The sequence below is a fragment of the Hermetia illucens genome, chromosome 5 (genome assembly GCF_905115235.1).
Source record: "Hermetia illucens chromosome 5, iHerIll2.2.curated.20191125, whole genome shotgun sequence".
Classification (NCBI taxonomy): Eukaryota; Metazoa; Arthropoda; class Insecta; order Diptera; family Stratiomyidae; genus Hermetia; species Hermetia illucens.
Genome location: NC_051853.1, coordinates 89,302,868 through 89,319,982, shown reverse-complemented (window position 1 = coordinate 89,319,982; position 17,115 = coordinate 89,302,868). Strand labels below are relative to the sequence as shown.

The 17,115-nt window shown below is 42.2% G+C and overlaps 1 protein-coding gene across 6 annotated transcripts in view; it reads right to left on the bottom strand.

Moving 5' to 3' along the window:
• LOC119658037 (calmodulin-A-like) overlaps window positions 1-17,115 on the bottom strand; it is a 498,102-nt gene that overhangs the window by 91,506 nt on the left and 389,481 nt on the right. The window lies entirely within an intron of this gene.

The window sequence follows — 17,115 nt, the reverse complement described above, 5'->3', positions numbered from 1 at the left end:
GTTTTTTGAAGATCATCTATTTTTGTGCATTTTTCGACACTACTGTAGTCTACAGAATTTTATGGACATTTGCTAGAATTCCGTTCTTATCTTTTGATAGCAAAATAGGGATATTATGAAACTCCATGAGGGGTTGGAATTTCTGCGTTAGGGTTATTACGCTGAACTATAGAGATAGATGAAATAGTAAATCCTCAAAAGATGTTTGCTTGTGAAGAAAAACTATCGCTAAGTTAATATGGGGGCGGAATCGTTCATCTTGAGTGGTAACTAGTGGGATTTCCAGGATTTTTTTTCTCCACCAATGTATGATGATGCATCATGCGAAAAATATTTATTATGAAATTCCTGATCATTACCCTTGACCGCTGGGCGTCGAGTAACCACCACTTTTAATGGGTTCCAGAACAAGTCATAAATTAAGGAACGACATCGAAAACGACCTCCAAAAATGAGTAACACTTTGTAAGTGTGGTCTAAAAACATAGCTGGCCCATTTTCCACGTAGCAGTTTGTCTTGGTGGCCTTTCCATCCCACTTGCCACTTTATTGCACAAATTCCCACCGCTCTGTTTCTAATCTGCTGCTTCATCTTTTGGAAACTCCCGCATTGCTTAAACGATATGTGATGACATGATGACGTGGCTGCTACCAGAACGACTGAGGAGCAGTATCAGATACTTGTTCAGTCAGGGGAGCGACGGGCACCCCAGCCGGATTCACATTTGATGTGGTTGTGCACAATAAAAAAAGCTGTTTTTATCCGTTGCGAATTTATTATAGCTGCTTAAAGAACAGTCGGACGAGGATCGCAACGAGTTGATTGCTGAACGCTTCGGAGCTAATCTCGTGACAAAAAATTAGATGTTAGATCTCATAACATCTAAATTTGGACTATGTTGGCGAGTAGTTTCAAAGGCACCAGATTACACACTTGTCATTGTATCTTGTTAGCAAGCCTCAATACAGTTTTCACTTTTTACTCTTTGATTTTGGAGATTCCAATTTATTTCGAAAAAATCTTCCTATTTTTCCGATAGATATTTTTAGGATTCACGACAATGATTCGGTGAGGAAGAATTCCTTTCATTCCAAAGTATCTGAGAATTGTACGAATTCAATTTTGTGTGTGTTTTCGTGGTCGCCGAATAAACATATTTTTCGCTGGCTTTCTGGATTGCGAGGAAAAGATTTAGATGAAAATGAAATGATACATTAGCAAGTGGAATGAAAAAATTTAAGAGATTTTCTCGTTGCGGAAGTCGAATAACGAAAATTTTCTATATTTTAATTTTAGATGATCTGGATCATTGTGCGAGGTATTATGTTTAATGTTAGTCGAGACGCCGCTGATGCCGATTCATGTTCGCAGAATAAAAAGATTGTTATGTTCAGTGAAGATAAATTTAGGGGAATCCATGGTTTACTCCCGTGTTAAAGTAAAAGTCCGTTACTCTAAACCATGTACGATGCCTTTTGTGTACATCATACATGGTTCACTCGCTTCTTTTGAAGAAGGCAGTGCACTTGATAATGCACGAAGAAGCAGCTCGTTGTCAGGGATCTGCTTATATTATCACAAACAACGCGCATCAATACCAAAATCACGTTGTGCTGTTTCGTGACTAGTAGTATTTGGAAAGTGAGCAATTGAGGTATTCTCAATTAACATATTCTGTGTAGATACTAGCTGATTAATTGATTAGGAGCTGAGATTAACAGCAGACATTGTTCAAGTTTCGACTTCTCGGTATGCCTTGACGAGAGCTCTTGCATAAAACATACGAATCGGTTTTGGCTCATACTTGATGTCGGGAGTATTTGAAGAAAGATGACATAGTTGGCTGAAGCCCAACATGTCCCTTGGTTTTGTTCCCCTTTTGACTTAAAATCCTTTCGACATTTTACATCGAATTTGACACGGAATGCCCCTCCAGTGTAGAACATTTCAGATATATTCACTGTTGATGATGTGGAAAGGCTCGAAAGCAGGAAGAGCGGGATTTAAACCAGATTAATCTGCGAAGGTTGGCTTCGTTTGAAGTTATATTGGACCGGAATACTCGCTGATACGTTGCCAACATGCACTGACGAAGGGTTGGTGTTTTGATCACTTTTCATGTTAACTGTACAGACAAAATGCAAACATGTAACAGTGTTAATAATCCTGCAAGATATAAAAATTGATCAATGCCTTCCGGGCTGAATCCGTTATCTATATAGGAAGAGTACGATCTGTCATCGGACTGGAAACCTGGGTTTCAATGGCCACTATCTTTAGTTTAATTCTGCTTTGCTCCCTTTCCAAATTCAGCGCAATTCCGTCAAGACCCATAATTCCGTGAAGAGCATAGTTGAGGTTTTCGAGGAGAAAGAATAGGCAGCAGGGAGAATGTCACTGATCATCAACGGCGCAACAACTGGTATCCGGTCTAGGCCTGTCTTAATGAGGAGCTCCAGACATCCCGGTTTTGCGCCGAGGTCCACCAATTCGATATCCCTAAAAGCTGTCTGGCGTCCTGACCTACGCCATCGCTCCATCTTAGGAAGGGTCAGCCTTGTCTTCTTTTTCCACCATAGATATTGCCCTTATAGACTTTCCGGGTGGGATCATCCTCATTCATACGGATTAAGTGACCCGCCCACTGTAACCTATTGAGTCCGATTTTATCCACAACCCGACGGTCATGGTATCGCTCGTAGATTTCGTCGTTATGTAGGCTACGGAATCGTCTATTCTCAGCCAACAAGAGGAGGCTTCTTCTCTCGAACGCGGCCAAGAGTTCGCAATTCTTCTTGCTGTTATTGATTGAGATTTTCGACTGTAGATAGGAGAAATTATCAACGGTGTCAAAATTGTGTTCTCCTATTCTTATTCTTCCTGTTTGACCAGTGTGGCTTGAAGCTGTTGGTTGGTTGCTTTTTCGGTGCTGACGTTGCCTTTGTCTTGCCTTCATTGATGTGCAACCCAAGATCTCGCGCTTATCGCGGCCTGCTCGATCTGGATGAAGGCTGTTTGTACGTCTTTGGTCGTTCTTCCCATGATGTCGATATCGTCAGCATAGGCCAGTAGTTGGGTGGACTTAAAGAGGATCGTACCTCTTGCATTTGCCTCAGCATCACGGATCACTTTCTCGAGGGCCAGGTTAAAGAGGACGCATGATAAAGCATCCCTTTGTCGTAGACTGTTGTTGATGTCGAATGATCTTGAGAGTGATCCTGCTGCTTTTATCTGGCCTCGCACATTGGTCAGGGTCCGCCAAGTCAGTGTTATCAATTTCAACGGGATACCGAATTCTCTCATGGCCGTGTACAGTTTTACCTTGGCTATGCTATCATAGGCGGCTTTAAAGTCGTTGAATAGATGGTGCAACTGTTGTCCATATTTCAACAGTTTTTCCATCGCTTGCCGCAGAGAGAAAATCTGATTTGTTGTTGATTTGCCTGGAGTGAAGCCTCTTTGGTATGGGCCAATGATGTTCTGGTGGTACGGGGCTATCCGGCCTAGCAAGATAGCGAAGAATATCTTATAGATGGTACTCAGCAACGGGATACCTCTATAATTGCCGCACTGTGTGATATCTCCCTTTTTATGTATGAGACACATAATGCCTTGTTGCCAATCGTCAGGCATTGATTCGCTGTCCCATACCTTGAGCACAAGTTGATGAACCACTTGGTGTAACAGAATGTCACTGATTATGGGAGAAAATGATAGTGGCGACAGGATGCAATTCTGGCGAACTATGCTTACCATTTTTTCTCCTTCTTTCGAGATTCTACCTCGACAAGCGAGTTCGTCGGAATTTCGCCGGAATTTATATGGTTGAGCACCGAACTGAAGTTTTCTAAGAGATTAGATTTTCGTCTCCAGGTCTGTCTGTAGCTTCCTCCAAACTACAATTTTTTGACCAGGCTATTTTTCGGAGACTAGAGAGTGGAAATTTCTTCGAAATGCTCGTTGATACTCACTGAAAGCATCATGTCATGAATCGAAGAAGAAATTTATTTGAACGGAATAACGCCTAAAGTATGTTTTAGGTATGTTGACGACGTATTTGCGATTGTTAGAAGAGACGATATTGAGATAGTCATCTCCTTTATAAACAAGATTCATTATAAAATCGGGTTTACCGTAGAGGTAGGTAGTAGAGGAGGCTCTACCATTCCTAGATCTCAATATCGTTGACTCTAGCGGGAAGCTTAAGTTCGAGATATACCGTAAGCTTACAGCAACGCAGAGAACGATACCAGCAACTTTACACCATATATTTTCCCATAAAATGACAGGTTATAATTGCATAATTTACCGACTGATCACATAGCATCTTTTGAAATACAGCATCAAGGAACGACAGCGTATTATTGACACCTATTAAGAATGGGTATAATCCTGATTTTAAGGAAAATGAAGCAACACAATAGGCATTCCTAAACAACACTATTCTTGCAGCAAAAGGAGGCAACCACGAGACGGATAAGTACCTCGTATTCCTACCAATTTAACAACATCAGGAATGGGATAAAAAAAAAATTCAACTGGAATTCGTAGGTGCGAGTCGAGCGTGCACCTTGTACAATTTACTGGGAAGCGTCAAATATCTTTTTGCAGGGGGCTAAATGCCTGATAACGACTAGATTTAATAAACACTTCAAGGAGTAGTATATATGATAAGTAGTGTTCGCAAACAAAAGTCGTGCATAAGATCATCAGTGGCAGCGCACATAGTGGAAGTTGAGCTCTTGCGTCATGCAAACCGAACAACAACGTTGGACCGTTGGGAAAATTTAGAAATTTTCAGACGCCAGGCGGTTATTAAGCACAGATTCTGGTAACTGCCCCTCGAAATTAATAAGACTCGCCGCGGTAATCAGCAGGTATTATAATTAGGTTGATAGTTTAAACATTTTTCAAAAGTAATTTAAGTAATTAGTTAGTAAGCACAAAGAAACCCTTATAATCGCAATTGTTTTCAGTAGCTTTGTACTGATGGAGGGGGTAAGTCGCTCCCGAAATATATATTCACATTTAAAACCAAAAATTGTAGTTTCCAGGAAGCTACTCCTTGTCTATTAATTGAAGTTTTCTCTCGGACACCACCTTGTCATGGTGGGGGAATCGAATCCACCTGCAATCATGAACAATCAGGCCACCACCGAGGCGCAGATTTTGGAAGCCTTACCAAATTCATATCCCCTGCGGGTAAATCTGTTGAGTGCATGCTTCCCAACTCAATGAAAAGCTTGCATTTAGTGCCTACGGTGCAGCCAGTGAGAAAGGAAGGTACTGCAACTCTCACCTTGGAGGAAACTTGAAATCTTACAACGGCACGTTCGTCCGCGGTAATACTGCCTAAAATTACCACAAGTGGAAGAGGAAGGTTCGCCAGAAGAAACCTTCAGCCTCTAAGGCTACAGACCGAATCGTGTTTGTAAGACGCTTCTCCCTTCTCTCTTACCAAGAAATGAATTTGACGACGTGGACGCTACTGGTTTAACGGTGGTACGTGAAAATGGAGCCAAGCGTCCCGGACTAATGAAACTCGAAAGACTGGCTGGCGATAGAGGGTGGTACCGCGGGCGAAGGTGAAACTCCTTGGGAATGAGGATACGGACATGATTGTTCCACCAGGTGTGGCAATGTCCAAAGAAATCGGATGCGAGAATGCGGAATTTTCAGTGGAAGGTCCTTCCCATAGGAATATGGACACTAAGGCGGGAAAGAAGAGGACATATATGCAAGCTGAATCGGAAAATTTCAGAGGAAATTTATCATCCTCCGGGAGTGTCTCTGGAAAAGAAAAGAGGGAGCCTAAAATGAAGTGAAGATTTAACGTTTTCGCGATGGAGCACATTGATGCGGCATTGACTCCGGGTACTGGAGCGTAAAGTTCATGAATACAAGGAAGGACAAATCTACCAACGGTTTCAGCTTAGTTTTCGAAAAGGTCTAAAAAGGTCGGAAGGTGCTCAGGGACAGACACCATATGATGCTTCAATTTTTCCTAGATAGATTGAAATTTATCATATCAAGAAACTTTAGAATATAATTTACATTTTGAAAGCGAGATCAATGATGGTTTTCAACTAATACGAAATAGATAAAATTGCAGCATCTTCGGTGTGCTTCTCCATGATAGAACAGCACACGCAGGATAGTGCATATAGTGGCAGAACCTCAAGAAAAGGATAAAGGTTGATAAAATTAACTTGCAGCATGCCAAAGCTTTGGCAGCGAGGCTAGCAAAGCTAATATTATATTTCTCTGGTTTTTTTGATGTTCCTAGTTAGTTGACTGAGCTCTCAAGTCATCTCTCGGAAACGACACTTTGGTACGATGTGGGTGATGGACCTAAGCAGTGCACCGTTGCAACAGGAGTACCAAGGGGTTCAGTGTTGGGTCCTCTCCTAAATAACGTGATGTACAATGGCGTCTTTATCTTCGTCCTGTGCCAAAAAAAGCCACGAGAGTCGGTTTTGCAGATGATCTAGGCATGTTTGTCGTTGCGAAACAATCTGAAGATGTTAAAGTATATGCTTGCGAAACCATCAGCCATAAAGCGTGGCTGGAGATCGTTCAACTTGACAGACATGGCAGGCAACCGTAGGAAAAGTAATACGATTAGAATTCGTGTTGGTGGTTACATCATTACTTAAAAACCGGTTATCAAACCCCCTTAGGGTTATGATTGATGCAAAGATCAATTTCAAGGGATACCTGTACTATGATTGTGAGAAAGCGGCAAATACCAGCGTATAGGCAGCGGAGATGATGCCTAACATTAGAGGTCCAACATTACTTGTAGTGGGAGTGGTCTGGTTTGGAGTCTACCTGAAAAGGGTATAGAATACCGAAAAGCGGTGGAATGAATCGCAGATGGATCGTTGGATTTACATTCTGATTCCCCGTGTTGAGGAGCGAGCGGCGAGTGTAAGCACCACCTGATTCAATTCCTTTTAGGGCATGGGGGTTACAAGAGGTACCTGAACTGAATCAGATCGAATGGATCTTCTTTTTGCCCTGAATACCTGAGGACCCGGATTTTGCTCAGAGAGGATCACGTTAGAAGTTTCTCTGGAAATCAGCATAAGCCCCCATAACATTGTTGAGGAAATGCTGAATTTGGAGGCAAACTGCAACGCGATGAACTCCACTATCAAAAGTATTCAGGCGGAACTTGGAAAAGAGAAGAAGGAAGAAGATAGAGAAAGTGAGGGTAGTTTTATTGCGTGAGAATCCCTCACACTGCTGCAACCTGGCGCGGTAGTGGCCTGCAAAGACGTCCACCCAGAGCTACACAAAAAGAGAAAGGACAGACACAAGTTCTTCTCATTTTAAGCAGCGAAATCAGACCAAAAAAATTGTGTTATCAATATTGAAAAACCAAACAAAGTGGGCAGTATTCAAAAAGCACATCCAAGAAAACGTTTGCGTAAATGACCAAATCAACAATCAAACTTGAGTGGGTATTTGCCTCATTTGTACCTAGTTCGTAACGTTTATGCATTTAGTGGACCTAGCCACCAGATACCGGTATGGAGAGTATTTGGAAGCCTAGGCAGTAATTTCTGAGAGTGGTTTCGCCAAATGAGTGGTCACTTTTCAACCGGTACAGCCTTTCTTCAAAAAGTGGTTGTAACAGACAAACAGACATACAGTGGCTATACGGGAGCAAAAGAGTTGATATATCCATCTACAACTGCTAAGTTGTGCCTAGTCTTACAATAGACGAGTTCCAATTTATGGTGGAGAGGCTAGTGATGAATAGAAATGAAGAATGCCACAAAGCCTGCCTCAAGGCCTGAGGATGCAGTCAGCGAGACAGAAACCGGTCTATATGAAGAATAAAAAGAGGCTAAAAAAAAAATGTAGAAAGTAAGAATAAACACTTTAAGTAAGGAAGCTGAGACGGACCCGGACGGAATAAGAATAATAATTGTTGGCGTAACAATCCATATTGGATCAGGACCTTGAAGTGTGTTAGAACACTTCATTCAAGACCATAACCGTACATACACTGTAGGAAGCAATGTAGTCAGCTTTGTGCTCGCCCGAGATTATTACCCTGATTTGACTCAGGTACTCATTCATAGCTGAGTCGACTAGTATTCGACGTCAAATCCCGATACAAATCCCACTGCCATCAGTGAGATTTGAACCGCGAACCGCAGTAATAACACTCGATGTGAAGTATGATTCAATTTCGTGAGGTGGAGCATTGATATATTGATATTGAGTCCCTCATCAAATAAGGCGGGTCCAAGGACTCGTGTAGTTCGACTTCTCTCTCGATTTCTCTAATTAATCCGCTTTTTTGCTGCGAATCAAATGACGGGCCGAAAGGAACGACATGCAGAATTCCACAAGGGTTCACTTTAGACCCACTCTTATCTCCCTACTGGTGTGACCTTCATTGGTTTCGCGGACGACAGGGCTGTACGATTGAAGCAGTTTATGGCATTTTATCGCTTGGAGAACATACAACGGAAGTAGTACTTATCACCAAACGGAGAAAGTGCACGCATATGAGCATCAAAGTGGGAATAAAAACAATACATCCCAAATTCAAGTATTTAGGCGTAATGATGGACCAGAGGCTAAACTTCAAAGCACATGCGTAGTACGCAGCAACCAAGAAGTACAACACCAGAGGACTGATCGGTAGAATACTACCTAGTATAGGTTGCTGAGGCCGAACCGTCGATTCCTCATTTCAAGGGTGCTCGATCCCACTATACGCAATCCCATTGTGAGCAGATGCACTGGAAAATAAGGGAAATAAAATAAAAACTGGAGCTGCTCATCACATAAATGCCCTTCGAAAATGTTTTACTTACATAACAGTATCTTATGAAGGAACCTGCGTAATAACGGGAGTGGCCCCGATTAGCATTCTGGCGAGAAAAGGACAACATTTTCACAATCAAGCGTACTGCATCGGAGAGTCTTCTGTCCGTCGACGGCAGAACGAATGAAATGAAACAATAGCGGAATGGCAAAAAGGTGGGATGAGATAGATTTAGTGACCACACGGCGAAGTAGATTTCGATCTGATACAGCTTTTGAATGGAAAGGGGGGAATTGGACAGACCGCTTCGCCATATTGAGTTTCTTAATATTGCCGAAGATGCAGAGTACATTTTATTCCCATGCTCGAGGCATAACCGGGAAGTACTTAACACATGCAGTATATGAACTTCAAAAGGTGATTGTTGCCATCAATAAGAAGCTCAGGCAGGAAGAAGGAGCGGGAGAGGAACACGGCTGTTGGGAAAATTCCGATGCAGCCCCGTGACGTAATAACATATTGAAGTCTCACTGGGAGAGTGGACGGAGGGGCAGGTAATTTTAGTGGCTAAGATTTCCACGTAATTGTTTGGCACCCTTAGACTAAAAAAAGACAGAGTGACCGACAGTGAACCGATTTCAATAAGGTTTTGTTCTACACGAAACCTTAAAAATGAGTCCTTCAGTAGATATACTCGTCGATATACCGTGACAGCACAAAAACACACAAGTTTCTCCCTTTGGAAGGCTGTGAAAGATCTAGGTAACAAATCCTTGAAAGTGAAGCAAATTATTATGGATCGAAATCTAATACCACACCAATTCGGTTTTTCTTGATGTTGCATCAAGGTATGCTGTGTAAACAGCGTTGGGACCTTCTGGAAGAGTTCTTTGAAACTCTAAAATCGTATGTCATCATCATCATCAAAGGCGCAAAAACCCCTATCGGGTCTAGGCCTGCTTTAATAAGGAACCCCAGACACACCGGTTTTGCGCCGAGGTCCACCAATTCAATATCCCTACAAGCTGTCTGGCGTTCTGTGCTACGCCATCGCTCCATCTCAGGCAGGATCTGCCTCGTCTTCTTTTTCTACCATAGATATTGCCCTTATAGACTTTCCGGGCTGGATCATCCTCATCCATACGGTTTAAGTGACCCGCCCACCGCAACCTGTTGAGCCGGATTTTATCCACAACCTAACGGGCGTGGAAGCGCTCATAGATTTCGTCGTTATGTAGGCTACGGAATCGTCAATCTTCATATAAGGGGCTAAAAATTCTTCGGAGGATTCTTTTCTCGAACGCGGCCAAGAGTTCGCAATTTTTCTTATTAAGAACCGAAGTCTCCGGGGAATACATAAGGACTGGCCGCCTGCTGAATCTGAATGAAGGTGGACTGTACATCTCGGGCCGTTCTTCCTATGATGTCGATGTCGTCAGCGTAGGCAAATAGTTGGGTGGACTTGAAGAGGAAGGTGTCTCTCGCATTTACATCGGCATCGCGAATCCCTTTCGCCAGGGCTAGGTTGAAGAGAACACATGAAAGTGCATCCCCTTGTCGTAGACCGTTGTTGATGTTGAATGGTCTCGAGAGTGATCCTGATGCTTTTATTTGGCCTCGCACATTGGTCAGGGTTAGCCTAGTTAGTCTTATTAATTTCGCCGGGATACCGAATTCCTTCATGGCCCTGTATACTTTTACCCTGGATATGCTGTCATAGGCGGCTTTAAAATCGATGAAAAGATGCAACTGATGTCCATATTCCAAGAGTTTTTCCATCGCTTGCCGCAGAGAGAAAATCTTATCTGTTGCTGATTGGAGTGAAGCATCTTTGGTATGGGCCAATGATGTTCTGGGCATATGGGGCTATCCGGCCTAGCAAGATAACGGAGAATATCTTACAGATGATACTCAGCAACGTGATACCTCTATAATTGCTGCACTGTGTGATATACTCCTTTTTATGTATGAGACAGATAATGCCTCGTTCCCAGTCGTCAGGCATTGATTCGCTGTCCCATACCTTGAGCACAAGTTGATGAACCACTTGGTGCAACTGGTCACCTCCATATATAACAATTCGGTTGTAATTTCATCGGCTCCTGGCGACTTATGATTTTTTAGCCGATGAATTGCACGGATTGTTTCTCCTAAGCATGGTGGTGGCAGTATTTGTCCGTTGTCTTCAGTTGGCGGGACCTCCAACTCGCCGATGTTCTGGTTGTTCAGTAGTTCAAGAAGGTACTCAACCCATCGCTTCAATATGCCCATTCTGTCGGAAATCAGATTTCCTTCATTGTCTCTGGAGGATGAACATCAAGCTGTTTAAGGTTTCATCCTGCTGACTTGTTGGTAAAACTTCCGCGCCTGGTGCGGTTGCTCCCTTACCTTTTTGAATTCACAGGCCTGTTGGTTCTCCCAGGCTTCCTTTTTCCATCTGTGAAGTCGCTTCTCCGCTCGACGAAGTTCGTGATAAGTCTCTGCGCGTGCTCGCGTTCTTTGAGAATGCAACATTACTCGGTATGCAGCATTCTTCCGTTCCGTAGCTATACTAGCTTACATTCATCGTCAAATCTTATGTATCCAGGATAAAGCGAAAGTTATCATCAACATACCAAGCGTGCGAAGAACATAAGCTTTTGATAAACAGCCAATTTCTCAGCAATGCCAACCAAATGCTGGAGTTGACCACAGGTTAGAGGTGGTTTTAGTGGTCAAAAATCCCCCACTTTCAGGGCACTTCAACCCTGTGATTAGTCTTTTGCAGATTACCACCTCTTAAAAAAATAATTGCAATAAAGAGCCCTGAAAAATTGAAGGTAGAAGGAACCGCCACAAACAAACAAACAAACAAAGTTCTGACGAGTCTAAGTTTACCTTGACAGATACGCCTGCCATTCCCTAACGCAACATTCACCAGACTCGACAATCCATTGAGGAATTATCATAGGCAAAATATTCCTTGAAAAGATCGTTAAAGATTGATTATTTTGATTGTCCGTTTCTATTTACTGGAGTATCTCATGAAGTAGCCAATGTCGAGGCAATTTCCTCTGGTACTTATCACTTTTGGTCGCAGTTTTTTACCGTTCAGAGGGGCTGTTCTATTCTTGTGTTATATTGACTGATACATATCGCATTCCATCGCGGGCTATCACACACATCCGTAGAGAACTGTTGATTAAAATATGTTATAGATTAAGGAAGTACTTACAATAGATGGAAAGGATTGGCGATGGACACAGAGACAGCTATATTAAAAGGGCCAAGTGGATTTAAACCAATCCTAGGAAGGTTTTGTTTAGTATCTTATTAATAAATGTACATATTCCGATCGTTCGCTCTTCGAACAGATTGACTGTTATTTATCTCCAATGTACTACGTAATAGTACTATGCATGGGTACCTCACAAGGTTTGATCCATTCCAATAAATATTTACCTCGCCATATTTGATTTCTTTACTTTGCGTTTTCATTCATCAGTGAGTGATTGATTACAATACTTTAGGAAGGGAAGGAACTTTATACTAATTTCTCAGTATAGTATATTCTTGGAACTATTTTTAGTTTAGAAATCGCATCATCGACGTTAGCTCCGACTCGAATACAACCACATTTTTTTCAGTTTACAATACGTTTCATCGAAATTTATACTTTCTGCCTCGCATCAATTTCTTTCATTCGAATCCATTCACTTCTATAATCGTTTGCGTCTTCGTACGCAATTTTGCAGCTAATTCCGAACAGATTATAACAATCTGGTTTTGTTCTCCTAGCATAAACCTACACACTTGCTACCCCGCAAGAAACGCTCCAAGGACGACGTCAAAGCCCAGATTCCATTCTATTCAACATGGTGCTCCTCGCCTGTGATTTGGTCAAGTGTTGAATAATAGGAAATTAACCTGATAATTTATCGCTCCCAAGCCTAGCATGTGCCTTTCGAAAAGTCTTCAAAGCTCCCATGAAACACATACACACGAAGGTGTTGTAAATCTTCAGAATTTTGAAAGTTTTGATGATTCCACATCCGCAGATTGTGAATTACAACTTGCTCTCAAGTGCGTGTGAGGGGGTTCGGGAGGAAGGCTCGAAATCGGCTGCTTTGCATTTTCTGGTCACTTACTCTCGGCGAGACCCCCTGTCACTTTATAAATCCATCACCACCTCTGCTAATACAGTTTTGAAGTAAATCACAATGTCTCGGCGAATCATTAATCGGCCAACAAAGCATTGGGCCCAAGTGACTGCCTTGCGGAACACTCCGGAATGTGAGCTAGGTCACAGCAATATGACTGGTTTCAGTGGTGAGTGGCGGGCTAGAATGCTGCTGAGATATGGGTGATTGGCGCATGTTGATTTGTGGAAAAGTGGGGAACAATGATGCCCACTTGGGCCGGTATCCTGAGTTTTCAGTATATCAACCTATGGGGATCGCTTTTCTTCGGGGTGGGTAGCGTGATTGAATTGGGAAAACATGCTAAGCTCGAAAGTGATTTCCGAAAAGATTTGGACGCCCGCTGGTTTGATTGTTATCGAATAATTTAATGTTTGACGGATGAGAAATGCATGGAGCCAACCAAAGATCTGGTATGTCATGCCCTGCTTCTTTATACGTACGTCTAAGGGTATTCTTACTACAAGCAGTTGAGAAACCACCACAAAAAACCTTTGAAGAATGTCAAGGACAAAACGTTTCAATTATAACCTCGTGAAATAAGCCGGGAAACCGTAAGCTGGATGCTTGATCTATGAAAGGTTTTGTGTATTTCTTATATAAAGATATTTAACTGGAAATTTTTGCATTTGCATCTAACTCTGAATGTTTATGCATTAAATTCCTGACATTCAGAAATTATACTGCAATAAATTTGCGCAACAGTCGCAACTTTGACCCACTATAACGATGTTAGTAATAGTGCGATTTCCACCGAACTTCGCAATATCGTACTTTATATCATAGTTCATATACTACTAGAATAGTAGTAGTAATGTACTATTATCAACTTCATTCAAGCGGATATCAGCATGGAGGGTAGTTTTTTCAGATTTTTCGGTTCAGTAGTTTCTGATGAGCCTAGTTCCAACCTTCTCAGCAAATTTTGTGTCAGCTAGTACAGCCGTTTTTGTGAAAAGCCCGGTGTGAGAGACAGAAAACAGAGAGGCCGTATTGCCAAAGAGTCCAATAGGACCCTAAATACCTCCTTTGTGAAGGAAACCGGCAAAAAGCTGGAAGTGATAAATACCCGGAATTTAATAATATGTTATTCGAATAAATCAATCAATCATTGAGATATGTTAGATAACCTTGTTTACGATGCAAAGGGAAAAAGTCGCCGGTAATTTTAATACGTAGGCTCTCAAATGGGGAAGCAGAGCGAATAACATAAAGACCAAAGTAAATTAGAGGCTTTCGCCCAGTTAGATACCATTCTGGTCAACGAAGGTAATGTAAATACCTTTCGAAAAGGGGTTCTGTCTCAATCGTAGACCTGACTTTTGTCAGTCCTGCATTGTTACGTGGTATGTCTTGGCATAACGTGGCGACTACATCTACAGCGATCGCCAGGCAATAATTTTCAGAGCATGGAGAAAATCACATGGCAGGGAAACAGCACACCTAAGGCCAAGAAGGGTGGGCATTTTCATGGAAGTGTAGCTAGACCAACCTACTAAGACAGGCGGACCAGTAAATATGCCACACAATGTATCGTTATAGCACGTAATGCGTCTATACCTGGGGCCGCCTATACCGCCTCCTATGCATATCACATAGTAGCGCGGCCTAACTACTGGCGGAATAGTGGTCAGCCTGCGACAGAGATATGCAGCAAAATAGGTAACGACGAAGTTCCGCACCTGCATGGAATAGAGCCCATAAGCTTGCCGTGAAATCTAAGTCGGGCATGATTGAAATGTACGGTTCTAAGGGTATATTTCTTGCAGCATCGAAGCGGCGGAAGCTGGTATTGCTAAGGGTGGTAAAATTCCAGGTCGTCCATCCTCCTATCCTCTTCTGGACACTACGAGGAAAATGATGGAGCGGGTAATCTAGAATAGATTTTTGAGAGCCAAGGAGGTCGGTCAGATCGACAGTGTTGTAAAGTCAGATCAACTATTGTTGGCATTAAATTGGCTATTTGCTTGGTCAAAAGGCGATTGAAGGAAACTGTGGTACCAACAAATATTGTGGTAACCACTCTGGATGTAAGGAATGGAATGAATGAAATGTCCGGAATCCATTTGCCTCTGTAGTGACAAGGAGCTCGATATAGGGGGCCGTCCTGAACTCAGATGGCAGTGGTACCTGATAAGTCGTGATTTCATAAAGCTGGGTCCTTATTCCGATAATGTTCACTGATATGCATTAGATCAGTTTTTACTTCCGTAGCGAACTGCCCTAGCAACTCTCGAGTTGCTACACTTTGGTTTATTTAGATTTGTAAGATGAAGATAATTTTAGTCGCGTGGTAGCCATTTCCGGTTTTGCTCTCTGACCGTCCTAAGCCTCAGTATCTGCAACGCTGTTAACAGAGGTGCTACGATCCCTGCAGGGTATGTAACTTATTTTATTTTTCGTTGGAAATTTTCGCTTTATGACTAACCTGTCCGCATTTATGGTGCGCTTCTTTTTCGTTAGATCCGAAGCAGGTTGTAGACGTGCCCATAGTCTAAATCGCTGTCAAACGTAGTGGGTGCTGCCCATGCTCGTATCCCACATAATACTTAATTAATTCTGATTTGCCCAATATTAAGAAGTTCCCGCTCATATTGTCCGGCAGCTTCTACCACAGTCAGTTTATAGCCCCGAGAATTGTTCACATATCTTCACGGGTTGCAGATTATATTCGCTTTACAACTGCCGAGCATTTCTGAATAATTTTTTGCTCTTGAGCAAAGGTTGCTGTAGTGGGCTGCGTCTAAAGTCAGTCAACTCGTCCATCTTCCCTACTAATGTCTTTATTATTAAATGGCATTATTAAAACCGGTTTTGTGTCTGACTGTTCCTCTGTCACATGCATAAATTAAACTTTTTGTTTTATTACTCCGTACTCGTATTTGCGAGACAAATTTTGGAATGTAAGCCTGCAGAGTCGGAGAAGGATACCTTTTACGAACTATAGGATGAATCTGGAAAGCATGGAGTAGGAATGTATCAAAATCATACTTAGAAACTTAAGTAGCCAAGTAAGAACGGAACCCGTATTCTGCAATACGTTGGTTCTAATAGTCAATACAAAATTACCAATTTCAATACGGAAAGCGGGCCATAAACATTTTCAATAAAATTGCCCCGTGCTAATTGAACACCGAAAACTCTAAGCCTTGATGAGTGTTAGAGAATATATGGCGAACGTAGACTGGGATTACAATCTCGTTGGCATGGTGCTCCAAGCTCAAGTAATCATATCAGCTGGAATTCCCTATGACAATCAAGTGAAAGCGAACACAGAAACCATCCATAACAGAGCTCTCCGTAACACCTATAACGGAGGAAAATGGAGCAATGTATGCCACAATGACAACAGCTAACACAGGTTTTGGAGATGAAGCGTCGCTAAATCATTGATACGGCTACAAACATTCCATATTTAAATTGAACAGTCCACCCCTGATGCCATAAGGGGTAAAAAACCATGATGGAATTAGGATTGGCGAAACAGAGGAGAACAACAAGAGTGTTCCTCAAGCGAATTCTAATGTTTTTTGGTACAAAGAGGCTCAAAAAGCTTTAACGAAGAGCATAAGGTCGGTCAAGCGAACATCATGGAGATGCTTTTGCGAAGTGATCAACTCTCTTGAGGCAACCTCAAAGCTAAATTGGATCCATGTCAAAAAATTTAACCAGTAGCTGGGTTATCTACGATGACAGAGTGGGAGGTACACAGAAAGCGATTAAAAAACGGTAAACCATTTGCTTGAAGTGCACTTCTCAGCCAGTGTCCAAAATCTCATCACGGAGCTGACAGATACATACAGCTATCAACCGAAAGAATGGACTTGGCATGCAAATTAGTTTCACTATGAAATGGACATTTAACTCGTTCTATAGATATAAGTCTGCGAATCTGGGTGGCATTATTCCTGCTTTAGTAATAGGGAGAATAGATGCTCTGGGTCTACGTATTCGGAATATATACCCTGCTTGCCTAACACACGCTTATATTCTAACCAACAGGCGTGAAGGTAATATTTATTCCTAATCCAGGCAAACCCACTTACATAGACGAGAAAACCTTCTAGCCGATCAGTCTAACTTCTTTTAGGGGAAAAAGGACTGGAAAGACTGGAAGATCGATCCATAAGGGATACATATATCCACAG